Raw genomic sequence first — 26,872 nt, 5'->3', positions numbered from 1 at the left:
CCTACCGCTGTGCTATTTGAGAGTAGAAAGTCATAAAATTATATATGCATAAAATTATGTTGTTAAGTGGATTGATATATATATATATGTACTATATGTAGTGCATACAGATATAGATATGCATGTGTGAATGTATGTACATATAGGTGAATTTAAGGTTTCAAACAAAATCACTATCTGCCTATGGATTTTATTTTATTTTTTTATTTATTTTTTGTTTTTTTTTATTTTTTTGGAGGATGTGAATTTTATTGGAAACTTTAAATATTCTTCACACAAAACAAAATGCTTTTTCAATCAAGACTCTTATACGCCCTTAGGGTAAACAGACTTTTGGATTAGGGGTAAGGACTGCACATTGATGAGTGTTTTTACTTTGCAACAAGGACCCCCTCACGAGTGCTCTTCAGCCAGCTTATCAACTTTTGCCACAGCTTCTTCAATGGGTCCCACCATATAGAAGGCCTGCTCTGGAAGATGGTCATATTCACTTGCCAACATCTGCTGGAATCCTTTGATGGTCTCTTTTAGGGGTAGCAGCTTCCGCATGTGACCAGTGAAGACCTCAGCAACCTGGAATGGCTGAGATAAGAAACGCTGAATTTTCCGTGCTCGAGACACAGTCAACTTGTCTTCCTCAGAAAGTTCATCCATACCCAGGATGGCAATGATGTCCTGAAGGGACTTGTAGTCCTGCAGGATCTTTTGCACTCCAGGGACAACAACATAATGCTAATTGCCAACAATGTTGGAATCCATGATGCAAGAGGTGGAATTGAGAGGATCCACAGCTGGGTAGATGCCCAATTCAGCAATAGCATGGGACAGCACAGTGGTAGCATCCAAATGGGCGAAAGTTTTGGCAGGGGCAGGGTCAATCAAGTCATCAGCAGGCACATAAATAGCGTGAACAGAGGTGATAGATCCCTTCTTGGTGGTGGTGATTCTTTCCTGTATGGTACCCATATCAGTGGCCAGCGTAGGCTGATAGCCTGGAGCTGAAGGGATTCTGCCCAATAAAGCGGACACATCTGAGCCAGCCTGGGTAAAGCGAAAGATGTTATTGATAAACAGCAAAACAGCTTGACTTTCCTGGTCTCTGAAGTACTCGGCCACAGTCAGTCCCATCAGAGCTACCCAGGCACGAGCACCAGGTGGTTCATTCATCTGACCGTACACCAGCGCCACCTTGGAGGTAGCATCTTTCAAGTTGGTAACACCAGATTCAATCAGTTCATGGTACAAGTCCTTTCACCAACACCAGCAAATACAGAGTAACCACCATGGGCTTTGGCAACATTGTTGATTAACTCCATAATCAGTTCTGTCTTCCCAACTCAGCACCACCAAACAGTCCAATTTTTCCACCCTTGCCAGCAGATCCACAACCTTGATACCAGTAACCAAAATTTCTTGCTCAACACTCTCTATGAATTCAGGAGCCTCCGCATGAATAGGAGCGAACTGCTTGGTTTTGATAGGACCTCTCTCATCAATAGGCTCTCCAATGACATTCATGATTCTGCCCAAGGTCTCAGGACCAACAGGGATTTTGATTGGTGCACCAGAATCCAGGACTTTCTGGCCTCGAACCAATCCTTCTGTACCATCCATGGGCAATGGTCTCACCCAAATGTTGGGTCACCTCCAAGACCAGCCTGGAGTCCCTGCTTTGCACTTCCAGGGCATTGAGAATGGGTGGAAGCCCTTCATCGAACTGGCCGTCAACCACAGTGCCGATGACTGCCACGATGTGCCCGGTGGAGGTGCCCCCCTTCGGGGAAGGAGATGTTTGGGCCGCATAGTCTCTGGCAGACTGGAGAGCTGCCGGGGCCACCCGCAACAGGAGCTGGGCTTGGGGTACTGGCGCTGAAGGACTGAGTCCCCGCAAGGCCCCAGAGTCCAAGGCAGCCGCCACACCACCCACAAGATCCAACACAGCGGAGTCCGGGTGGAGACTGATTGCTGCAGTGTCCGTGCTTCTGCCTATGGATTTTAAATGCCATGATATTTTATTAATGGTTGTATTTTGTAAGCTAGTTCAGTATTATTTGATCATATTTAGATTAATATCTAAAACTTCAATATTATGATTTCACCATTAATATTTTCTTGGATATCATTTTTGTATTTGATTTCACAGAAAAGTATGTTTATAAAGTTGTAAAAAATATTTCATTGACTATTTGTGTTCCAAATCTCTCACTATAAAATTTATTCAATAGAATAATTATTCTTAAAACTATAGAATATTGTTATTTACAAAAGGATTTATTTGTTTATTCAAATGTTTTAATTCCAAAAGAATCTCTGTGCATTTTCTTCTCTTTACTGAATTTTTTTTTTTTTTTTGATTTTCTTCCACACCCGATTGTACTCAAGGCTTATTCCTGGCTCTGCATTTAAGGATCACTCTTGCAGGGCTCTGGGCACGAAGTATAGTTCTGGGATCAACCCTGAAAATCTGTGTCCAAGGCAAGCAAGTACTTTCCTTGATGTACTGTTTCTCCAACCCCTACACTGAAGTGTTTGTATAGAAAATAGAAACTTATTAATACTATTTAGTGAGCTGCTGCTGGCACAGATTTACATTTTTCTAATTGCTAACTTATTCAATTCTGTTTTTGGTTCTGCTTCACTTTTTTCAGTTAACAAAATAAGATACTTTGTTTTGTGTTCTGCAATATTATTTTTTTTTTTATCTTTTTCTGTTCCTTTTATTGCAATAACTGGTAGGTCTTGGGTTTCCAAGACATTTTTTGATTAGGATAATTCACGGTCACAGTTCTCCTGTTGTTCATCCATTTGCTCGAACGGGCCCAGTAACCTCTCCATTGTGACACTTGTTACTGTATTTGGCATATCAAATTTGGGGAGCTTGCCAGGCTTTGCCATGCGGGCGAGATACTCTCCGTAGCTTGCCCGGCTCTCCAAGAGGGGTGGAGGAATCGAACTCGGGTGGGCCATGTTGGCTGCATGCAAGGCAAACACCCCATCGCTGTGCTATCGCTCCAGCCCTTTAGGATAATTAAATGTATTTAATTAGTATAGTATCTATAGTATCTCATTTATTAAAATATTAATTGATTTATTGTATATGTATTTTCTAATATGTGCATTCAGTACTTTGAATATCTCCCTTAATCACTGCTTTTTATTATACATTTTAATTAATTTGATGTATTTTGAAAGTGCATTTGTATTTTAAGATGTATTTCATTCATATGACAACATAATAATATATAACAATGAATCACACATTGTCTAAAATATTTTGCTACTTTTCCATCTTTTCTTATTTTTAGTCTAATTTTATTATGGCGTTCTACTTTCAAATTTGTTTAGGTGTTATTTTTATGACCCAGAATATGATCGATTTTAGTGAATGTTTCAACAGAGTATTAGGCTATGTATTCTTGTGTTTATGACATTGAATCTAGAGATATCTTCAATGAGTCAATGCCATTAGTCAAAAAAAAGGAAGAAAAGATTTAAAAATAAACAACATCAAACTGATGTTGCAAGACTTTTGATGATAAATGAATAAAAAGGCAAGACATGGATTAGGAGAAAAAATTTGCTAAACACCCATCAGACAAAGAGTTAACATCCAAAATATCTAAAGACTGGTAAAATGTAACAAAATGATCAACCTCATAAAAAATGATTAGAAAAGATGAACAGAAACTTCCTCAAAAGAGACATAGTTGTGAATGGTAGATACATAAGTACTGCTCTGCATGGGCCAGAGAGATAATACAGTGGGTAGGGAGTTTGCCTTGACTCAGGTTCAAATACTGGCACCTCATAGAGTCCCCAGATTCTAATAATTTCTGATTGTAGGACCAGATGTAAGCTCTGAACATCACTGGGTGTGACCCCCATCCTTATTCCCTCCCAAATGCCCTGTATCATTGATCATTATGAAAAAGCAAATCAAAACAATGAGATATCACATAACACCAATGACACATATTAACACAAATGTCAAAAAATGAAAACAACCAGTATTGGCATAGATGTGGGGAAAAAGTAACTCTCATTCACTGCTTGTGGGAATATTGACAGGTTTAACATTTTTGGAAAGCATTGTCAAACACATGACTGGATAAAGAAATGGTGGTATATATACAGAATGGAATACTGGTTGGCTCTGAAAAGAAATGAAATCGTGCAATTTACTGCTTTGCAGATGGAACTAGAGGGGATTCTGCTGAATGAAGTCATCCAATGGAAGAGAGACAGCTACAGAATGATCTCATATGTGGGATACAAAGAAGAATAGTAAATGAATGACAAATAACAAAAGGTCTGAGAACTGGTCTACAGAATGGTCATCAACATGGTAGGAAGAACATGGTGGAGGGAGGTGTTGAAGCGAAGGAGCTTACTGGAGGGGATGCTGGAGCAATGGTGGAGGGAAGCAGATACTCTGGTGTGGGGTGTGGTGTTGGGATGTAATTAATAGTATTATTTATAGTATTAATAGTTTTATAATATCATTCATATCATTGATAGTATTATAAAATTACAAAGCATGATGGCAAAGTTAAAATCTAAAAAGAAAACCAACAACCAAATATATTCCATCCGATTCTGTATAAACTTTATTACAGGGCTGGAGTGATAGCACAGTGGGTAGGGCATTTGCCTTGCATGTGGCCGACCCAGGTTTGATTTCCAGCATCCCATATGGTTCCCTGAGCACCACCAGGAGTAATTCCTGAGTGCAGAGCCAGGTGTGACCCAAAAATCAATCAATCAATAAATAAATAAATAAAAATAAAATAAACTTTACTACGGACTTTTCTGATTTCTTAAAGAATATCAACTGGATTTAGATGGGACTTGCATTGTATCTGCATAACAGTTTAAGTAGAATGGTCATTTTAACAATATTTTTTCTTTCTATCAATAAGCATGGCATATTTTTCTATTTCCTAAGATTTTCTTTTATCTCTTTTTTGAATGATTTAAAATTTTTATAATGTAGCTCTCTTATCTCTTTTGTTAATTCCTTCATGGTTTTGAAAGCTAATTTATTTATTTATTTGTTTATTTAACTGTCTCGCTGTGAGATAGTTACAAGCTTTCATGTTTGAGTTTCAGTGCTACAATGATCGAACACCCATCCCTCCACCAGTGTACATTTTCCACCAACAATGTCCCCAGTATGTCCCCTATCCCACCCCTCCCCCTGCCTCTATGGTAGATAATTTCCCCCATACTCTCTTCTACTTTGGGGCATTGTGGTTTGCAATACAGATACTGGGACTGGAGCAATAGCACAGCGGTAGGGCGTTTGCCTTACACGCAGCCAACATGGCCGACCCGAGTTCGATTCCTCCGCCCCTCTCAGAGAGCCCGTCAAGCTACCGAGAGTATCTCGCCCACACGGCAGAGCCTGACAAGGTACCCGTGAAGTATTTGATATGCCAAACACAGTAAAAACAAAGTCTCACGATGGAGACGTTACTGGGCCCACTCAAGCAAATCGATGAACAACGGGAGGACAGTGCTACAGTACAATACAGATACTGAGAGGCTATCAGGTTTGGTTGGACACTAATTTAAATAGGATAGATTCTTTGATCTCTCTCTTCTCTGATTCATTATTTGTATACAGCAGCGAAACCAATTTTGTGTGTTGACTTTGTAGCCTACCACTTTGCTATATTGATTTACTGTTTGTAGAAGTTTTTTTGTTGACTCTTTATGGTTCTCTATGTATATTTATCATGTAATCTGCATATAGTGATAATTTGACTTCTTTTCCAGTTTGGATCCCTTTGATTTCCTTTTCTTGTCTGATTGCTGTTAAGACTATTGCTATAATAATGATGATGATGATAATAAAAATAATAATTACTATTACATTGCTACTGTTACTACATTGAATAAAAGTGGAGACAGTGAACATCTTTGCCTTGTACCTTATCTCAGCAGGAATGTTTTTACTTTTTCAACATTCAGAATGATATTTGGGGGCTGGAGCTATAGCTGGAAGGGAAATTGTCTTGCACATGGCCAACCCAGTTTTGATTCACAGCATTCCATATGGTTCCCCAAGCACTGCCAGGAGTAATGCCTGAGTGCAGAGCCAGGAGTAACCCCTATGCATTGCCGGGTGCGATGCAAAAAAAAATGATATTGGTTGTGGGTTTGTGATAAGTACTTTTTAATATCTAGAGCTCTCTCTGTATTTTGGTCACCATTTCTTTTGAGGTGCAGAAGCTTCTTAGTTTAATGTAGTCCTATTTGTTAAGGTTTGTTTCCACTTGCTTGGCTGGTGGTATTTCATCCTTAAAGATGCTTTTAGCTTCAATGTCATGGAGGGTTCTGCCTACATTCTTCTCCATGTACCGCATGGAGTCAGCACCACTTGTTACGAAGGCTTTTCTTGTTCCACTTCACATTTCTTGCTCCTTTATCAAAAATTAAGTGATCATATATTTGAGAGTCTGTGACAGAATATTCAACTCTGTTCCATTGGTCTGTCGGTCTGTTTCTAGTTCAATACCATGCTGTTTTAATTACTACTACTTTGTAGAACAGTTTGAAATTTTTTCCCAAGGATTGCTTTACCTATTCATGGGGATTTATCGTTACATATTAATTTCAGAACTGTTTTTGTCTATTTCTTTGAAGAATTTCATGGGTATCTTTATGGGGACCATATCAAATCTGCCCGGCAATCTACCAAGAGTATCCCGCCCACACGGCAGAGCCTGCAAGCTCCCCGTGGCATATTCAATATGCCAAAAACACTAACAACAAGTCTCACAATGGAGATGTTGCTGGTGCCCGCTCAAGCAAATTGATGAACAATGGGAGGACAGTGCTACAGTGTTACTGCTTTGGAGAGTCCATGGAGTGGTAAAGAATATTTACCAAATACCCATCTGATAAAGGACTAATATCCAGGATATACAAGACACTAGTACAATTGTGCAAGAAAAACCCTCCAGCTGCATCAAAAAATAGGGAGAAGTAATGAACAGAAGCTTCCTAAAAAAATGCAGATGGCCAAAAGCCACATGAAAAAATGCTCTACATCACTAATCATCAGGGAGATGCAAAACAAAACAATAATGAACTATAATCTCACACCACAGAGACTGGCACACATCAAAAAGAACAAGAACATCCAGTTCTGGTGCAGCTGTGTGGAGAAAGGAACTGTCTTTCATTGTTGGTGGGAATGCCAACTGCTCCAGCTTTTTTGGAAAAGAATATGGGCATTCCTTCAAAAACTAGAAATTGTGCTTCCATATAACCCCACAATACCACTTCTTGGAATATATCCTTAAGTCGCAAAAAAGTACAGTAGAAATGACATGTGTACCTGTATTTTCATTGCAGCTGTCCACAATAGCCAGAATCTGGAAACAACCCAAATGCCCGAGAACAGATGACTGGTTAAAGAAACTTTGGTACATTTACACAATGGAATACTATGCAGATGTTAGGAAAAACAAAGTCATGAAATTTACTTATAAGTGGAAGGTCATGGGATGTATCATGCTAAGGGAAATGAGTCAGAAAGAGAGGGACAGACATAGAATGACTTCACTCATTTGTGGAATATAAAAATCTCATAATATGAGACTAATACCCAAGGGCGGTAAAGACAAGGCCAGGAAGATTACTCCATAGTTGGAAGCCTGAGTTTTGAGCTGGGGGAGAATGCAGCTGGGATAGAGAAGAGATCACTAAGTCAATAATAGTTGGAAGGATCACTCAGGATGGGAGATGTGTGCTGAAAGTAGATAACGGACCAAACTTGATGACCTCTCATTATCCTTGTTGCATATCATAATGCCCATAAATATAGAAAGGAAGATAGAGAGAGGAAGAGGAAAACCATAGAAGCAGGGGGAGGAATGGGACAGGGGGAAGGGAGGACACTGAGGACATCGATGCTGGAGAATGTGCACTGTTGGAGGGATGGATGTTTGATCATTGTATGACTGAATCTCAAACATGAAAGCTTTGTAAGTGTAGCTCCCAGCGATTCAATATAAATATATATATAAATACATATATGTATATATACATATATATATATATTTAAAACATAAAAAAAATCTTGAGGAAGTTTCTTCCAACGGTATTTTGTTGAGAGTTTTTATATGAATGAAAACTGGATCTTGTCCAAAGCTTTTTCTTATCAATTTATATAACCATGATTTTTATCTTTCCTTTTATTGATGTGGTAGCACTGTAGCACTGTCCTCCTGTTGTTCATCGATTTGCTCGAGTGGGCCTAGAACCGTCTCCATTGTGAAACTTGTTGTTACTGTGTTTGGTATATTGAATACGTCAGGGGAGCTTGCCAGGCTTTGCCGTGCCGGCGAGATACTCTCAGTAGCTTGCTGGACTCTCCGAGAGGGGTGGAGGAATTGAACCCTGCTTGGCCGGGCTGGCTGCATGCAAGGCAAATTATGTTAATTAATTTGCATATTTTTAACCAGTCCTGCATCCCTGGAATGAATCCGACTTGATCATGGTATATGATTCATTTGGTTTGCTAAGATTTTGTTGAGCCTTTTTGTATTACTTTTCATAAGGAAAGTTGGTCTAAAATTTTCTAGAAGTGTCTCTATCTGCTTTGGGTAATAGTATAATGTTAGATTCACAAAATGTGTTAGGAAGGATTCCTGGTTATTTATTTTTTAATGTTTTAGAAGAGTGTAAGGAGTTCAACACTAAGTCTTCTCTGAATATTAAACAGGACTCACCAGCAAACCCCTCTGGACCAGACTTTTGTTCTTGGGGACATTCTTAATTACTTTTTTAATTTCCTTGGTTGTGATGGGATGTTTTAGATTGCTACTTCCTCCTCAATCAGTTTTGTGAGGTTGCAATATTCTAAGAATCTATCGATTTCTTCTGGGCTCTCCAACTTGACAGTATACAGTTATTCATAGTAACCTTCCATAATATCTTGGATTTCTGAAAAGTGTGTTGTCATTTCTCTTCTTTTGTCTCAAATACAATTTATATGTACATTTTTTCATTTTCCTTGTGAATCAGCTAAAGGTTTATCTATATTGTTTATTCTTTCCAAGAATCAGCATCTAGTTTTTTTTTTAATATTGACTCACAATATTGCTTTCTTTGTTTCTATACGATTGATTTCTGCTCTAGTTTTTACTCTTTCCCTTTGACTACTTTTTGTGTTCATTTGTTTTTCCTTCTCCAGGTGTTTGGCACTTTTTGTGCAAATTTAAGAAAATGAACCCTTTTAGTTCCCACTAAGTAGTTTTTTGAATTTTTTCTTTGCTTTCACTTTTGTTTTGATTTTATTATACATTTTTTTCTTTTCATTATATTATTCGGTCCCATTACGCTGTTCAAATGTGTAGCTGGATGCAATTTATCTACTGGGAAAATTGTTATCCATTTTAAGAAATATTATCTATTTCTCCATTCTTCTGGGATGTTAGTTGCAGAGATGTGTACACTTTGACTATGTACTACATGCATATTCAGCTCTATCATTATATAACCTTTCTTAATTATGGAGCGATAGCACAGCGGGTAGGGCGTTCACCTTACAAGCGGCCAACATGGCCGACCCGAGTTCGATTCCTCCGCCCCTCTCAGAGAGCCCGGCAAGCTACCGAGAGTATTCGATATGCCAGACACAGTAACAACAAAGTCTCCAATGGAGACGTTACTGGGCCCGCTCGAGCAAATCGACGATCAACGGGAGGGCCTTTACCTTTTACCTTTACCTTTACCTTTTATAAATTTATATCTTCTAACAATCTCATATTAATTTTGTATTTTATTTTTAGGATCTCATATTTTCTCATGTTGAATATGAATTTTATCGTATTTAATAGAATTACTGTTAGAGTTCCATGTCTTTTCATCAATGTTATACTTTTTTTATTTTCCTCTTCTCCCCATCCTTTCCCTCTATTTTTGCTGTTCCTTTGACTGTGGTTTCCCACTTCACTGTGGTACTCACACATAATTTAGTTGTGGTTCTTCCTGGGAGTTGCTAACTTCTTTGCTCATATAGTCTTGGCTGTGGTGTCCTTGAAACGGCACAAGTTGTGCGACAAGGGCCCATTTCCATGAGGGGTGGGGTCAGGGACTGCACTTGTGCTTTCACACCTGAAAGGTAAGTTCTATCACTGAGCATTATTCCCCAGCTCACTCACTCTAATTTAAAATAGCTGTTATAATTTTAAAAAATTCTTCCATCTCTCATATTCCAATTACCATTATTGGAATAATGGCTACCTTTTTAAAATAGAAAACTTTTACTGACTTTTTGTTTCCAGTTACTTGGATCTATTTCCAAGGCTAGCAATTTTTGAATTTAGCTTTTAGCTTTCAGTTTGCTCCAGATTGGAGTCTCCCCAAAGGAAGAGAGGTGGATTGTTCAGGTCAATTTACCCTTTCCACTGGGCTTCCTGTCTTCGGTCACTGTATATGCACTCAGGTGCATTTTACATTCTTTCTTTTTGGGGGGTCTCTATCTTAAGAACACCCAAACACTGATAAACAGCAGGGCATTCTGTCTGCTTTTTAGATGACTTGAAGTTTTGCCCTCAGCGCATTCCACTTTTGGAGCATACCAGAAACCTCTAACATGTAATTCTCAGCAGTCAGTTCCATTTCTCTGCCTTTCAGCAGTTTGTGGCTCTGCTCCCTCTGACGGGTCCTAAAAACCATGAGGTGCTATTGGGAACTATAAGGGGTCCTGCCTCGGACACCCTTGAGTGTCTTACCATTCTAGAACATTCCCCATATTTTTGTTGCCATATTTGTGTCGGTAATTTGTATATTTGGCACCTTACCTATTTTTTCAATTGTTCTTAGTCTAAGTTTGGCCTGTGGGGATTTGTGACCCTATTCAGAAGCAGTGACCTTCAGTATGGGCTATACTTGCTCTGCACATTTCTCTAACGTTTGTCTTTTATGTTATGGGAGAGGCAGTAAGAGGGAAAATATGCCAGATTTTCTTTATGAAACTACAGAAAATTTTAGAAATAACAGTTTCCGCAAGTTTCCATTAGCATCAAGGAGAATATTAAATAGATCAATAAAAAGGAAGTAGAACAACTTAAAACTGAAAGATGTATAGTTATCTAAGGAAGATTTATAACTACTTTACTTGTTTTTGGGTGTTTTCTATGTTGATGACACTTTTGCTTCTGTTCCCTTCTGGCCAATGGGAAGTTGGCATTTCCTTAGCCCCACCTGGGGTTCTCACTTCATATGATGAGCATGATGTGAAGTTTGAGTGATCCACTCACAGGTCCTCCGTCAAGCTGATGTCAAACACTTCATGTCTCTCTTCTCTTAAGCTCCCATGATTCAAACACATTATCAGGGAGATTAAAGGTCAAGAAAACTGTACCAAAAAGTTCTGTAACAATTCAAAAGACATAAGGCCCTCCCGTTGTTCATCGATTTGCTCGAGCAGGCCCAGTAATGTCTCCATTGGAGATTTTGTTGTTACTGTGTTTGGCATATCGAATACGTCACGGGGAGCTTGCCAGGCTCTGCCGTGCAGGCGAGATACTCTCGGTAGCTTGCCAGGCTCTCCGAGAGGGGCGGAGGAATCGAACTCGGGTCGGCCATGTTGGCTGTATGCAAGGCAAACACCCTACCGCTGTGCTATCGCTCCAGCCCCAAAGACATAAATGAACAAGAAATAAGTTCATGTTGCTTTGCACTACTCTCATTTTGGGGCTGTCTTGTTTTTTTTGAAAGGTCTCTTCCATCTGTGCTTTGGACTTATTACTCCTGGCTCTGTGCTCAGGGATTACTTATGATGGGGCTCAGGGGACCATATGGGGTGCCAGGTATTGGGTCTGGGTCAGCGGCATGCAAGGCAATTGACTTTACCCACTATATATATTCTCTGGTTCTTGGGGATGTCTTTTATGGTAAAAACAACTTACTTTTAATTGAAACTAGAAGGTAAAATTTTAAGGAGGTGGCTATGGTTATTTAAAAATCTTTTTAAACCCAATTTGCAATTCTAGGTGAGAAGAAACCGTGATGATGGGAAAATATAGTGGAAACACTAAAGTCCATTTATATATTGTAGAAACATGAATTTCAGAAGTGATCCTAAAGATCTAAGTTATTGCTACAAAAAACATATATATACATATTACACACATACATAAATTAGTCTATATTTATGTCTATCTCTCTATCTTAGTTCTATTTTCTGAGACTCCTGGAAGCAGCAATTACCCAAAAGCATTTAGCATAAACTCTAGGTATAAATTGCCTCATGACTCAGCTCCAATCCCATGTCCTGCTTGCTCTGTGCAGCTCAGACCTATGAACTCTTTTCCATTTTATCAGCATAATACAAATTTACCACCTACAGAACATAGAATGCAGGGAGTTATTATTTTCTGGTCTCTGTTGTACTACCAGTTTTAATACAATCTTTGTGAATTCAGAAGGATTACCCATTTGGTGTCCTAAGTTTCTCCTATAAATAAATCATCTTGTACCCCAGTGTCTGTGTTCATATGCACCGTATGTTTGTACATACAGAGTGTCTATATAAGAGAAAGTATGTGCATTGGAGATTGTTTTTAAGGTATAAGTTTTTAAGATATATTTAAGACTTTATAACTTGAACTAATTAATCTTTGTTTGAGCTTGCCATGCTTATTTTTTTATTATTGTTGCTCTCTTTTTGATGGGCTGGAGCGATAGCATAGTGGGTAGGGCGTCTGCCTTGCACGCAGCCAACATGGCCGACCCGAGTTCGATTCCTCCGCCCCTCTCGGAGAGCCCGGCAAGCTACCGAGAGTATTCGATATGCCAGACACAGTAACAGCAAAGTCTCCAATGGAGACGTTACTGGGCCCGCTCAAGCAAATCGATGATCAACGGGAGGGCCTTTACTTTAGTTTACTACTTACTCTTTTTGATTGAATACTTCATTGATAACAAATTTGAAAAGAAGGTATACAGATATCTATACAGATAAAAAGAAGGTACAAATCTTCCCACACACATGCATAGGTTCTTTCATTATCAATCTCTCCACCCAGATGTGCATTTGATATCATGGAAGAACCTATATCGACCAACCATTGTCATCTAGATTTTACAGTTCCCAATCAGTTCTTGACATTTTGCATTCTATAGTCTGGACTAATTCATGACGACTCATCTCTATCATCATATTATCATACTACAGAGCTTTTTCACAGAACCAAACATTCTCTATGCTTTCCCTACTCATCGTTTTTACCCCCTTTCCACTGAAAACCACTGACCATAGATTTTCCTTATCTAGAAAAGCATTTCGTTGGATAGGTATTTAGTCTTTTTATATTAACATCTTTGCTTAGTAATGTACATTGAATATTAGACTAATTTACAACCTCATAGGTAATTCATTCATATTGATAAGTAATATTCAATGATTTGGATATATCAGTATTGTTTATCCATTAATCTTCTGACCAATATCTTGTTCAAGGTGAATTTTTTTACCTCCAGATGTTTTGCAATTTTCCAGTTGTTCTATTATTGATTTCTATTTAAGTTCATTATTGCGTAAGATATGTATTAATTTTAGTCTCTTAAAAAGTTTAGGTGTGTTTTTTGACTAAGAATGAAAGAATATTAGTGAATATTCCAAGCAAGTTTGACAAAATTGTAAATTTTTTTCTTTAGTAATGAAGCCATCTTTAATATCAACTATAACCAGCTGACCAATTATATTCTTTTTAAATTATTATTAGTGAAACACCATGAGTTACAGTTGTAGACTTACAAACTTTCATGGTTCAGTTTCAGTTATACAATGATCGAGTACCCATCCCTCCACCAGTGCCCATTCTCCACCACCAATGATCCTAGTAGCTCTCCCACCCCCGCACCTCACCCCACCTTGATTATACAGCTTTTGACTAAATATCTTGTAGTCCATTTCTGAGATGGTCTCTTTTTTTTTGTAGCTTTCTCACTTTTGCACCATTTTGGTTAACAGTCTATTGTTAGATAAATTCATGTTATAAATTATTACACTGATGCTCGCAGAAAAAAAGGAGGAATAGACTTCAACAATGAAAATGGTCACCTGAGGCAAATGGAATTCAAGGAAATGTATCATGCCACTTGAATTACTTAATTACTGTAGGGTTTCTCATTAGTCCAAGAGCCTACTTGCATTTTTGAAGGTGACTAATATCTGTTGGCATTAGCAGAATAAGCGCAAGCAATTAGAGCTCTTGGTCCTGAGTAGATACAGGAAGACTGGACATACCTGTACGATTCTCAAAAAATTAGAATTTGATCTCCCATTTGACCCAGCTATAGCACTCCTGGGAATATATCCAGAGAGGCAAAAAGGTATAGTCGAAGTGACATCTGCAATTGTTTGTTCATTGCAGCACTCTTTACAATAGCCAGAATCTGGAAAAAACCTGAGTGCCTGAGAACAGATGACTGGTTAAAGAAACTTTGGTACATTTACACAATGGAGTACTATGTAGCTGTTAGAAAAGATGAAGTTATGAAATTTACATACAAGTGGTACTACATGGAAAGTATCATGTTAAGCGAAATGAGTCAGAAAGAGCGGGATAGACACAGAAAGATTGCATTCATCTGGGGAACATAAAGCAACAAAACGGGAGACTAACACCCAGGAATGGCTGAGATTAGTACCAGGAATTTTGCTCCATGACTTGAAGGCCAGCCACATGTGCTAGGGGAAAAGGAAGCTCAGATAGAGAAGAGAGCACCAAATAAAGGGTGTTGTGAGGACCCTCCCAGGGTGGGAGAGACATGCTAAAAGTAGTCTATAGACCAAACATGATTGCCACTCAATGCCTCTCTGGCAAAACACAGTACCCAAAAGAAGAGAGAGAGAGAACAAGGGGGAATGCCCTGCCACAGCGGCAGGGTGGGACGGGGTGGGGGGGGGGTGGATGGGGGGGTGGGAGGGATGCTAGGACCCGTGGTGCGGGAGGATGGGCACTGGTGGAGGGATGGGTACTTGATCATTGTATAACTGAAACCCAAGCACAAAAATTTATAAGTCTATAAATGTACCTCATGGTGTTTCACTAATAAAAAAAATGATTAAATAAAAAAAAAGATACAGTTAAAAATAAATAAAGAAAGAAAGAAAAGAAAACATGGGTGAAACGGGAAGAGGGAGAACTGGGGCTTTTAGTGCTCCTGGACCGCAGAGATTCTGAAGAGAGAAGAATCTTTGAATGCTGGTAATTTGGCAGAAATCGGTGAAGCTGGCCCCATTCCTCTAGTGCTCTATGAGCACCACCTTCAAAATTAGAGCCTTAGCACAGCAAAGGGGAAATCACCGTTCTGCTGGCTTGTGATTGAAGTAGAAATCCTTCCTTTTGAGGTTTGGGAAATGCAGTTTTCCCTGACACTACACACTCCTGGCAGAGCAAAGAACAAGAGCAAAATTCAAGCAATTTCTGCAGTTTGAGCATGAGAGGAAATCACATTCCTTAGTATTACTCATTACTTATATTTATCGGCAATCTGGCAAGCTGCCGAGAGTATTCGATATGCCAAACACAGTAACAACAAAGTCTCCAATGGAGACGTTACTGGGCCCGCTCGAGCAAAAATCGGCAATCATCAAAGTTACCCTGCAATTTGCTTACCCTACAATTTCAGGCTTTTTAAAGAGAGATGTGGCAAATTTTTAGAAGGTTGAGATCCCTCTTTCTTTATAAGAAATTCAGGCAAGTGTATTGGAAGTCTTTTGTGGTTATCGTTAATTCATTTTTTAATTGAATAACCCTGAGACACACAGTTACGAAGTTGTCCATGATTGGTCATGACACATTCCAACACCTGTCCTATAGTTGGGAGTCTTTAGCGCTTCCTAATTATTGTTAGCTAACACTCATAGCTGAGGAAGAGATAATTGATCACAGACAGAGAATGAATCTGAAAGATATCATATTCAAACATAATAGAAGTCTCAATAAACATATGTTGATTTATATTATATCAAGCATCTTTTCCCATAACGATATTTTACTGGAGATTAAAAACAATGTTTAGAAACCTATAATACATAAAAACTAGGCATTATACTGAAGAACTCTTGGAACAATAAAAAGTCAAAGTATAAGTTTAAAACATTTGAAGAAAAACAAAACAGAAGAGAGGAGTTAGCAGACTGTGGAATGCAGTAGAAAAAAAAACATAGTATTAAGAGGAAAGTTATAGCAAAATAGTCGCATATCAGTAAAAAAGATGAGTAAACGAAACTTACATTTAAAGGAAATATAAATGGTGCTAGAAATAAAACTAAATGCCATGAAAGTAAAAAATAATAAAAATTTTAACTGAAATCAATAAATTAGAAATCCTTAAGATGATACATAGTATCAGTGAACCAAAGTTTGTTTCTTTACAAATATAATAAAATTCCTTGGCAGGTGAACCAAAAATCACAAAATTCTGTAGATATGAAAAATAGGAAACCTTTATGAACATAGACACGCAAATAAATTTGAGATACTGTAGAAAAATAAGAATTATACAAAGTATCAAAACACTAACAAGATGAATATTTTCCTATGGGCAGCTACTTTTTGAAAAAGGAGTAGAGAAGATGAAATGGAGTAAACCTTTTTCAAAATAATGATGCTGGGAAGACTGGGTAATTACATGCAAAATATTAAAGCTGAATCTGTATCTTGTACCTTGCACAAAAGTCAATTCAAAGTGGATCAAAGGTTGTTTCCAGATTCTGGCGATTGTGAATATTGCTACAGTGAATATTGCTACATAAAGGTACAGATGGTTTTTCTGCTGTGTGTGTTTGGGTGCCAAGGTATATTCCCAGAAATGGTATTGCTGGGTCAAATGGAAGCTCAATTTATGTTTTTTTGAGGAATGTTCATATTGTTTTCCAGAAAGGTTGGACCAGCCTTCATTCCCACCAACAGTGAATGAGAGTCCCTTTATTCCCACATCCACACCAGCATTGGTTGTTCTTTTTCTTTTGGATGTGTGCCAGTCTCTGTGGCATAAGATAATACATCATTGTTGTTTTGCTTTGCATCTCCCTGATTATTGGTAATGCAGAGAAACTTTTCATGTGCCTTTTGGCCATTTGAATTTTTTTCTTTGAGGAAGTTTCTGTTCATTTCTTTTCCCCATTTTTTGATGGGGTTGGATGTTTTTCTCTTGTAAAGTTCTACCAGTGTCTTATATAGCTTTAATATGAACTCTTATCAGATAGGTAATGGATGAATATTTTTTCCCATTCCATAGGCAGTCTTTGTATTTTGGTCACCATTTCTTTTGAGGTGCAGAAGCTTCTTAGTTTAATGTAGTCCAATTTCTTTATCTTTGCTTCCACTTCCTTGGTTAGTGGTATTTTCATCTTTAAAGATGCCTTTATCTTCAATATCATGAAGGGGTTTTGATATGTTTTCTTCCATGTATCTTCTGAATTTAGGTTTGATGTTGAAGTCTTTAATCCATTTGATCTGTATTTTGTGCATGGAATTAGACAGAGGTCTGACTTTATTTTTTATGTGTAGTTTTCCAGTTTCCTGAGAACAAACTGGATATAGAAAGGATGGTGCATGTACACAATGGAATACTATGCAGCTGTTAAAATTGAAATAGTAAAATTTACTTATAAATGGATGGACATGGAGAATATCATGCTAAGGGAAATGAGTCAGAAAAAGTGTGTCAGATATAGAATGACTGCATTCATTTGTAGGATATAAAAACATCATTAGAAAATATCCAACGCCAGTTAAAACAGGGGCCAGGAGCACTGGTCAAAGATTGGAAGTTTGCCACAAGTGTGTGTGTGTGTGTGTGTGTGTGTGTGTGTGTTGGTGGGGGCTCAGAGGGAAGTTAGGATAGAGAAGTGGTGAGTATGATTTTAATAGTTAGAAATGATCTTGGGCAAGAACTGAGTATTGAAAGTAGGTAAAGGAATATGCATGATAATCTTTCAGTATCTGTTGCAAACCATAAAGCCCGAAAAGAAGAGAGAGAGAGGAAGAGAGAGAGTGAGAGAGAGAAAGAGAGAGAGAGAGATTAGTGATGAAAAATATACACTGGTGAAAGATGGTTCTTGGAACATTATGATTGAAATCCAAAAAATCCGATCATGAACAACTTTATAATTGTGTATCTCACTGTGTTTAAATTAAAATAAATAAATAACAAAATTTAAAAACCAAAAAATCTCCATGTGTTTCAAAGATCTTCTGAGGAAGAAAAGTTCACTGAGGAAATATAAGGAGAATATTATAAGATTTGGACCTCAAAGGGGGCTTTATTATGCCATTGGCAAAGGCAACATAATAAAATAATAAATAAAAGCAACTAGATCAAACTAAATAGTTTGCACAGCAAAAGAAAAGTGGGCTAAAATGAAATGACATCTAACCAAGTGGGAGAAAATATTTGCACTCAGATAAAGGGTTGATATCCAGAAATCAAGAACAACAATTTTTCCCCCATAAAATATTTATCAAGACAATTTCTTGTTTACTGTCACAACTAACCTTTAATGTATCTTCAGAAGTTCATGAAAAGATAAAAGGAGCAAAAGCTGGAAAATAAGAAATAAATCTATAACAAGAAAAACTCTAAAGATTCCCTAAAAATTGCTAGAAAAATAAGTAAATAGCAGGACCCCAAATTAATAAATTTATATCTGTTAGTGCTCACATAATTTTTTATACAATTAGTTATATAAAATAAATTAAGAAAATATATTATAATATAATTTGAAATTGAAATCAAAGTTAAAATACTTGGTTTTAATCCTAATAAAAGAGATAAAGAACCACTCAATAAAAACTGTGGTATTGCTAGAATAGAAAGGGACGTAGAGAAATGAATTAAAAATTTTCATGTATTAGATGAATAAACAGTGTTAAAATGGTTGATCTATCTAAAGCAATCTACACATTTAATATAATCCCTATCAAAATATCAATAACATTTTTCAAGGAAGTAGTGCAAAAAATTGCAAAATATATGTGGATACATATTTTAAAAAGAAAAGAAGAAAAATGAATTTTATATACATTATCCCAGTATCCCAGTAAAAATGAGGCACTCCATATGAATTCAAGACATCTGACAGGACATTTGCATATGATATTTGGAAACAAACTGACTGCAAATGATGCATGTGATAGAACCACTTCCCTAACAAAATGTATTTGATTTATTCTGAATAAGGGATCAGCAAGGTTGATACAGAGGTCAAAGGCTACATGGTTTTTATTCAAGTTTTATTGGAATACTGTAAAGCACTTTCATGTCTGTATTGTCTTTGGAGATTTTTACACCAAAAACCAAAAGGCAGAGACAAGTTCTTGTGTTAGAGGTTGTGTGGTCCATAAATATTTAAATATTTATTCTATTTTCTTGCACAGGAAAAGTTAACCAATCAGTTCTAAATGAGCCATACAACAAAATTACAACCACCAAGAGTTCTTCCCATTTCCTGTGTTCTGGTAGAGGGCATTCTTACTTAGGAAACCAAATCTGATGTACACCGCATCAAGATGAATATATAAACTTATTAGTAGATATGTTTGATAAGAAGGTATCTAAGAAAGAGACATTAGAAAATTGCTTCATTATAAGACAGACTATTAGGGAAACCACTGACCAAATCACCCATCCAGAGGTATTTTGCTATAGACCATGGAGCTGATGTGGGAAGGTAGACAGAGAAGAACCTATGGCAATGAAATTTCTAGGAAGTGATAAAACCAATAGCTTTGGGCTACACAAAGCCAACCATGGGGCTGGAGCAATAGCACAGTGGGTAGGGCATTTGCCTTGCATGCGGCCGACCTGAGTTCGATTCCCAGCATCCCATATGGTCCCCTGAGCACTGCCAGGAGTAATTCCTGAGTGCAGAGCCAGGAATAGGAATAACCCCTGTGCATTGCCGGATGTGACCCAAAAAGAAAAAAAAAAGCCAACCACGAGGACAAAGAAATTAAGCCCTGATATGACTTCTCCTGGCATCAAGAGGCCCAGAAAAGGTTAGATCCTCCTCTCCCCTGCCTCCCCAAAGAGAAGCCCCAGCAGGAACAAGTCCAGGAAAGGAATTTTTTTGAAAGTAATTTTCTTTATTTTTTATTTTTTTACTTTATTTAGGCTTCTTGGGTCACACCTGGCAATGCACAGGGGTTACTCCTGACTCTGCACTCAGGAATTACCCCTGACGGGGCTCAGGGGACCATATGGGATGCTGGGAATCAAACCCGGGTTGGCCACATGCAAGGCAAACGCCCTACCCACTATGCTATTACTTCAGCCACCAGGAAAGGAATTTTAAAGAGGACCATCAACCACTCCCAACTCTACCCCCTTGGCAACCACCCTAGCAACAGACTCTGATCTAGCTTAAAAGCCCCACATGGGACAGATTTGGTAAATTCTGTAAAAGCCATCCTGAATAAAGGAAGGGCACTCATCTGCTGCCCGAGCGAGCCCATGTGCTACTTGTGTCCACATGGCTCAGCACTTGTGCTGTATGAGCATATGTGGCCCACATCTCCCCTCTTGAGATGTATATCGGGGCTCTCATGGTTTCTAGAGAAACCTGTGTTCAACCTTGAGCATGTTATTCTCTCTCTCTTTGCTCTCCCCTCTTCTCCTTCCTAAAAGCCTCCAAATAAAAATGTTTTACTTCACTGCTAATCTACTCTTCATCTTTTCTGTGAGATAGGACAAGCATCCAGAAGGCCTGGGAAAGGCCTAGGACTGGTTTTCTTTTCCTACAAAGAGCAATTCCTTGCTCCGCAGACTGAAATAGGGTGGTGGGGATCAACTCCTGTGCTTAGCAGCCCAAACATATATCAGGTGTGACTTGATGGTCACCTGAGGTAGCTGGGATGCTCTGATCTGTGCTGTGCAGGTGCTCATCCATAGACCAGCGTTGCCAGCCGACCCCCTGTTGGCAGAGGCAGATGGGGGAAAAGTGACTGTCTCTTTCCTCTCCTGCTTAACATAAGCCACCCATGGGGACCCACCAACTTGAGAACTACCAGCTGTCACAAAAGTGCCAAAACTGCTATGGCAGAACCAAGCAGGTACCCTAGAGAGAAGAAGGCAATGTCCTGTAATGGTGGAAGTGTCCCAGAAACTCCAAACTAGAATCTGCCCTGACTTGTGATTTGTCAGACCACAGGGAGAGGAGCACAATCAGACCAACTAGATCTGTGGCAGCCAGATCAGAGAGCCAACCCCTTCACAATCCCCAGGCTACAGCTCAGAGGCTGAGTCACCTCAGGGTTCTCTTACAGTCTTGCTCTCTCATCTAGGACACTTTTCCAATAAAGTATTTGGTAGAACACTATAAAAGTCTCTGTGGACAAATCTTTTACAAAGGTTAAAAAATAACCCATTCTTGGCTTGAAAGGAATCTTTTGGTAACAACTTTTGTTTGTGAAAAATTGTCACCCTAACTAGAAATACCCTGGGCAAAAGAGCATAAGTCTTAGAATATCAAGGGCCAGAAAAAGTACACTCAGGAAAGAATAGAACAGATGTGGAATAGTTGGCAGCTGTAAATGTATGCCCAAGAAACCAATGAATAAAAAGCTTAGGGTTTTTCATATGTAGAGGGCAATGTGATAGACAAAAAAAATTTTTTCACTTTTTTTTTATTGGTGAAACATCATGAGGTACAGTTGTAGATTTACAATTTTTTGTGCTTGATTATACAATGATCAGATACCCATCCCTCCACCAGTGCCCATTTTCCACCACCATGGATAATATCCCCCCCACCCCCACCCTCCCGTCCCCCCCTGCCTCTGTGGCAGGGCAATACCCTGTGTTCTCTCTCTCCTTTTGGGTGTTGTGGTCTTCAAAAGAGGCATTGAGTGGCAAACATGTTCAGTCCATAGTCTACTTTTGACATGCATCTCCCCTCCTGGGAGGATCCTCCAAAAACCCTTTATTTGGTGCTCCCTTCTCTATCTGAGCTGCCCTTTCCTCTAGAATGCCCGGCTGGCCACTAAGATATGGAGTAATCCTCCTGGTGCTGATCTCAGCTATTCTTGGGTATTAATCTCATATTTTGTTACTTTATATCCCCCAGATGAATGCAATCTTTCTATGTCTATCCCTCTCTTTCTGACTCATTTCACTTAGCATGATACTTTCCATGTTGTACCACTTGTATGTAAATTTCATGACTTCATCTTTTCTAAGAGCTACATAGTACTCCATTGTGTAGATGTACCAAAGTTTCTTTAACCAGTCATCTGTTCTTGGGCATTCAGGTTTCTTCCAGGTTCTGGCTATTGTAAAGAGTGCTGCAATGAACAAACAAGTGCAGATGTCACTTCGACTATACATTTTTGCCTCTCTGCGATATATTCCCAGGAGTGCTATTGCTGGGTCAAATGGGAGCTCAATTTCTAATTTTTTGAGAATCGTCCATACTGTTTTCCAGAAGGGCTGAACCAGTGGACATTCCCACCAACAGTGAAGGAGTGTCCTTTTCTCGCCACATCCGTGCCAGCATCGGTTGCTTTTGTTCTTTTGAATGTGGGCCAGTCTCTGAGGTGTGAGATGGTATCTCATTGTGGTTTTGATCTGCATCTCCCTGATGATTAATGATGTAGAGCATTTTCTCATGTACTTTTTTGCCATTCGGATTTCTTCTTTGAGAAATTTTCTGTTCATTTCATTGCCCCATTTTTGGATGGGGTTGGATGTTTTCTTCTTGTGGAGTTTAACCAGTATTTTGTATATCCTGGATATCAACCCTTTGTCAGATGTGTATTCGGCGAATATCCTTTCCCATTCTGTAGACTGTCTTTGTATTTTGGTCACTGTTTCTTTGGAGGTGCAGAAGCTTCTTAGTTTAAGATAGTTCCATTTATCTATCTCTGTTTTCACTTGCTTGGTCAGTGCCATGGCATCTTTGAAGATACCATTAGCTTCATTGTCATGGAGGGTTTTGCCAACTTTGTCTTCAATGTACCTTATGGTTTCTGGTCTGATGTTGAGGTCTTTAATCCATTTTGATCTTACTTTTGTACATGGTGTTAGGCAGAGTTCTGAGCCCATTTTTTTGCATGTAGCCGTCCAGTTCTGCCAACACACTTTGTTAAAGAGGCTTTCCTTACTCCATTTCACATTACTTGCACCTTTATCAAAGATTAGATGATCATATGATTGAGGGGAGATGTCAGTGTATTCAACCCTATTCCACTGGTCTGCAGTTCTGCCTTTGTTCCAGTACCATGCTGTTTTGATTATTACTGCTTTGTAGTACAGTTTGAAGTTAGGGAGGTTTATTCCTCCCATTTTCCTTTTCCCAAGAATTGCTTTAGCTATTCGTGGGGGCTTATTGTTCCATATAAATTTCAGGAGTGTTTGCTCCACTTCTTTGAAGAATGTCCTGGGTATCCTTATAGGGATTGCATTGAATTTATACAATGCTTTTGGTAGTATTGCCATTTTGGCAATGTTAAGTCTCCCGACCCATGAGCAGGGGATATTTTTCCATTTCCTAATGTCCTCTTTTATTTCCTGAAGTAGCGTTTTGTAGTTTTCTTTGTACAGGGATAGACAAAAATTTAAAAAAAAACTGTCATAGCTTTATTTTTTACTTTAAGGACACCTGTTGACTGGCTGTCTGAACTAACCTAGCCTTTGCTCTTAATGTACCCATTGTGTTTTGGTGTGCTCAGTAACTGTCCCTGGTGTCTTTCTCAACTTAACAAACAATGGCTTGCACATTGGGAGCCAGGGAAGAGAGCAATATGGTACTGACAAGTGGCCTCCCTCTGAGACCACTGAGGGATGCCAGACTTCCCTTAAGCTTGGACAGTCCATGAGTCTAAGGCCTCTTTATATGTTTGCCTCATTCTTTGCTACCAGTCCTGCTGCTACAGCAAGTTTGGCAGGATTCACTTTGTTGTTATGACCTTCTTTATGATAAACTCTGGTAAAGAAGAAACTGTCAAAGCCATATTGCTGAGAAGTCCCCACAGCTGAGGAGTGTGTGCACTCAGAATCAGGAGGCTTAGAGGAATACAAATAATACAAATAATAGTAAACAGTGGAAAAAAGTTCTAGTTTATGGCTGAATCTACTCAGATCACCAACACACTGACCAGACTTCTGACAGAGCAGGAATTAGGAGACTTTAGGGTCTAGCCTCTTCCTCATGGGTTGGACTCCTGTAAGAACCCTGACTAGTTGCCTAAATTTTCACCTCTCATGCTTTGGAAACTGCTTGTGTAAGTTTGAAATAATTTTCTCTACTACCAGATACAATAAAGTTAATTGATTATAAATGTGAAGGTTGAAACAAGGTCAAAATGCTGTGTTTCCAACATCTATTATCAACCACTCTCAGTGACAGAATTAATTAGTATCCTTGTTAATTAATTAATTTATATCCTTGTACTAGGATAATTAATTAATTAGTATCCTTGCACTAGGCCTCAACTGATTAGTACATTTATGACTTCATTGAGAAATTTTGTTATGTGAATTTGCACGAGAATCCTTATTTGGATACAGGGAAAAAGTTTGAGTTTTATACATCTTTTAATCTTATGTCTATAAAATTGAGATCATCTACAGAACCAATGTGACCATTAGGAATGATGAATTATAGTGTCCAGTATTTAATGGCAACAGTTGGAAATTTAATTCTGACTTAAATCCAGACTCATTTGCCTACCACTCTTCTAGTTAGTTGAATTTTTGTTTATTAAGGTCTTTTTCCTAGATTTTTCCCCAGGAGACCCACACTTGATTTCTGACATATGAATGTTCATATTTGACTAAAATGTTATTTTATATTCATAGTTTTCTGTCTTCAATATCTGTCCCTTCGGTAATGATCAGCAGCTTGCTTGCTACCTGCCCTCTGTCCCTCCTCCTCCTCCTCCTCTCCTCCTCATCCTCCTCCTCAACCCTCCTCTTCCTCCTCCTTGAGTTCCGAAAATGATTCAGCATGATCGACCATATCCACATGGTGACCAACCTCACTGAAGTTTTGTGAGAGTTCAAGATGCTGCTATATCTAACGTTCATTGATTTAAAGAAGGCCTTTGATTCTGTTGAGACTGAAGCGGTCATCAAAGCCTTAGCCAAACAGGGCGTTCAAACTCAATACATCAGTATCCTCCATGAGCTGTATTACGGATTCACTACCAGGATCTCACCATTCTACAAGGAAGTGATCACTGACGTAAAGAGAGGGATTCAGTAGGGTGAGACCATTTCACCAAAACTCTTCAATGCCACCCTTGAGAACAACATGCGATGACTGAAATGGGAAGAAATGGGACTGAAGATAGACAGTCGGCAACTACATCACCTCTGATTTGCTGATGACATCATTCTAATAACACCAAACATTAGGCAAGCAGCACAAATGTTGGCCAACTTCGACCGTGAGTGTGGAAAGGTCAGACTGCAGCTGAATCTCACCAAGATAATGTTCATGAAAAACGAAGTAGTCCTTGATGTTCCATTTGCTCTCAACGGAATGAACATCTCTGAATGCAGCAGCAATGTGTACCTGGGTCAAGAACTCAACATGATGAATGACTTGGTACAAGAACTGCACAGGAGGAAGAGAGTGGCTCGGAATGCCTTCAAGAGTGTCGAAGAAGTTGTTAAGAGGATGAAGAACCTCCGTTTCTGGGCACATATTTTCGACTCCACCATTCTTCCTGCACTAACATCTGCCTCAGAGACCTGGGCCCTACGAAAACAGTATGCGAATGTTATTCAGGTATCTCAAGGAGGACTCGAAAGAGCTATGCCCGGAATATAATGTTTCACTCAAGTGAGAGAAGGAATCTGGAGTTCCATCCTCTGTCGATGATCAAGAATCAGATGATCAAGATGCTGTCTTGTTTGCCAAGGCATCGAAAATAAGATGGGCTGGACAGGTAATGTGATTTAGAGATGACTGCTGGACTAGAGCAATTACCGACTGGATTCCATGGGAGGTCAAAAGGACACATGGTCGCCCACGTACGAGATGGTCAGACTTCTTTGTCAAAATCCTGAACAAATGCTTAGAGCCTCTTCGTGTTCATGGAGCGAGCAGATACCATTGGGCTGCACTAGCACGCGACAGGGATGAATGGAGACATTACTGGTGCCCGCTCAAACAAAGTGATGATCAATGGGATGACAAGTGATACAAGTGATACATATAAAATATATAATCATCTACATAACATCTTCTAAGGCATCTTCCTAACTCATAATGGCATTTCTGACTGCTTGAACATACAGACATATTCTGGATTCTGGGTCTTTTTTTATTTTCCCCCTCTATATGTCTATCTGGCTCAGTCCTTAACCTATGTCCAAATCTAAAGAAATTTTTGACTGTATGCCCTAGTATCTTAATTGCTAATTACTCCCTCTTTAGAAATGACAAGATAAAGGGGCAGTGAATGTGCTAGTTTCCTATTTTAGTAGTATTCTTGTGGGACCTCTTTTGATTGAATTGCCAGCCTGTGTAGTCTGTTCTTTTGGTGTTAGATGATTATTGGTATATGTCTATATGTTAATTATCTCCAAAATACACCTTCAAACTGGATGAAGGTTTTCACCCTTATTAATTCAATTTGCTAATTTCATTTTAAACATCCTATCGGGAACTTCGTAATGTTTTCAGTAGGCACCACCTTAATAACAGAAATGTAAATAATTAAGAATTAAATCAGCTATTTTCCACTGATGATATCTAAACAGAATTTTAAAAAGTCGAAACCTAACTCAGGAAATTCTTAATGAAAACATTGGATTATTCATAATAATACTAATAAAGATTATTATTTAGAACAGGATAATACCAAAACATTTGGTATCTTGATTTAGCCCT

General features: G+C 38.6%; 1 pseudogene; it reads right to left on the bottom strand.

Annotated features, from left to right (window-relative positions):
• Positions 1 to 384: 384 nt before the first annotated feature.
• On the bottom strand, positions 385 to 10,465 carry LOC130017597 (ATP synthase subunit beta, mitochondrial-like; annotated as a pseudogene).
• Positions 10,466 to 26,872: the final 16,407 nt, after the last annotated feature.

This window comes from Sorex fumeus, unplaced genomic scaffold, assembly GCF_029834395.1.
Source record: "Sorex fumeus unplaced genomic scaffold, SorFum_2.1 ptg000205l, whole genome shotgun sequence".
In the NCBI taxonomy this organism is placed as follows: Eukaryota; Metazoa; Chordata; class Mammalia; order Eulipotyphla; family Soricidae; genus Sorex; species Sorex fumeus.
The sequence above is the reverse complement of the archived record's forward strand: the minus strand, read 5'-3'. Positions and strand labels throughout refer to the sequence as shown.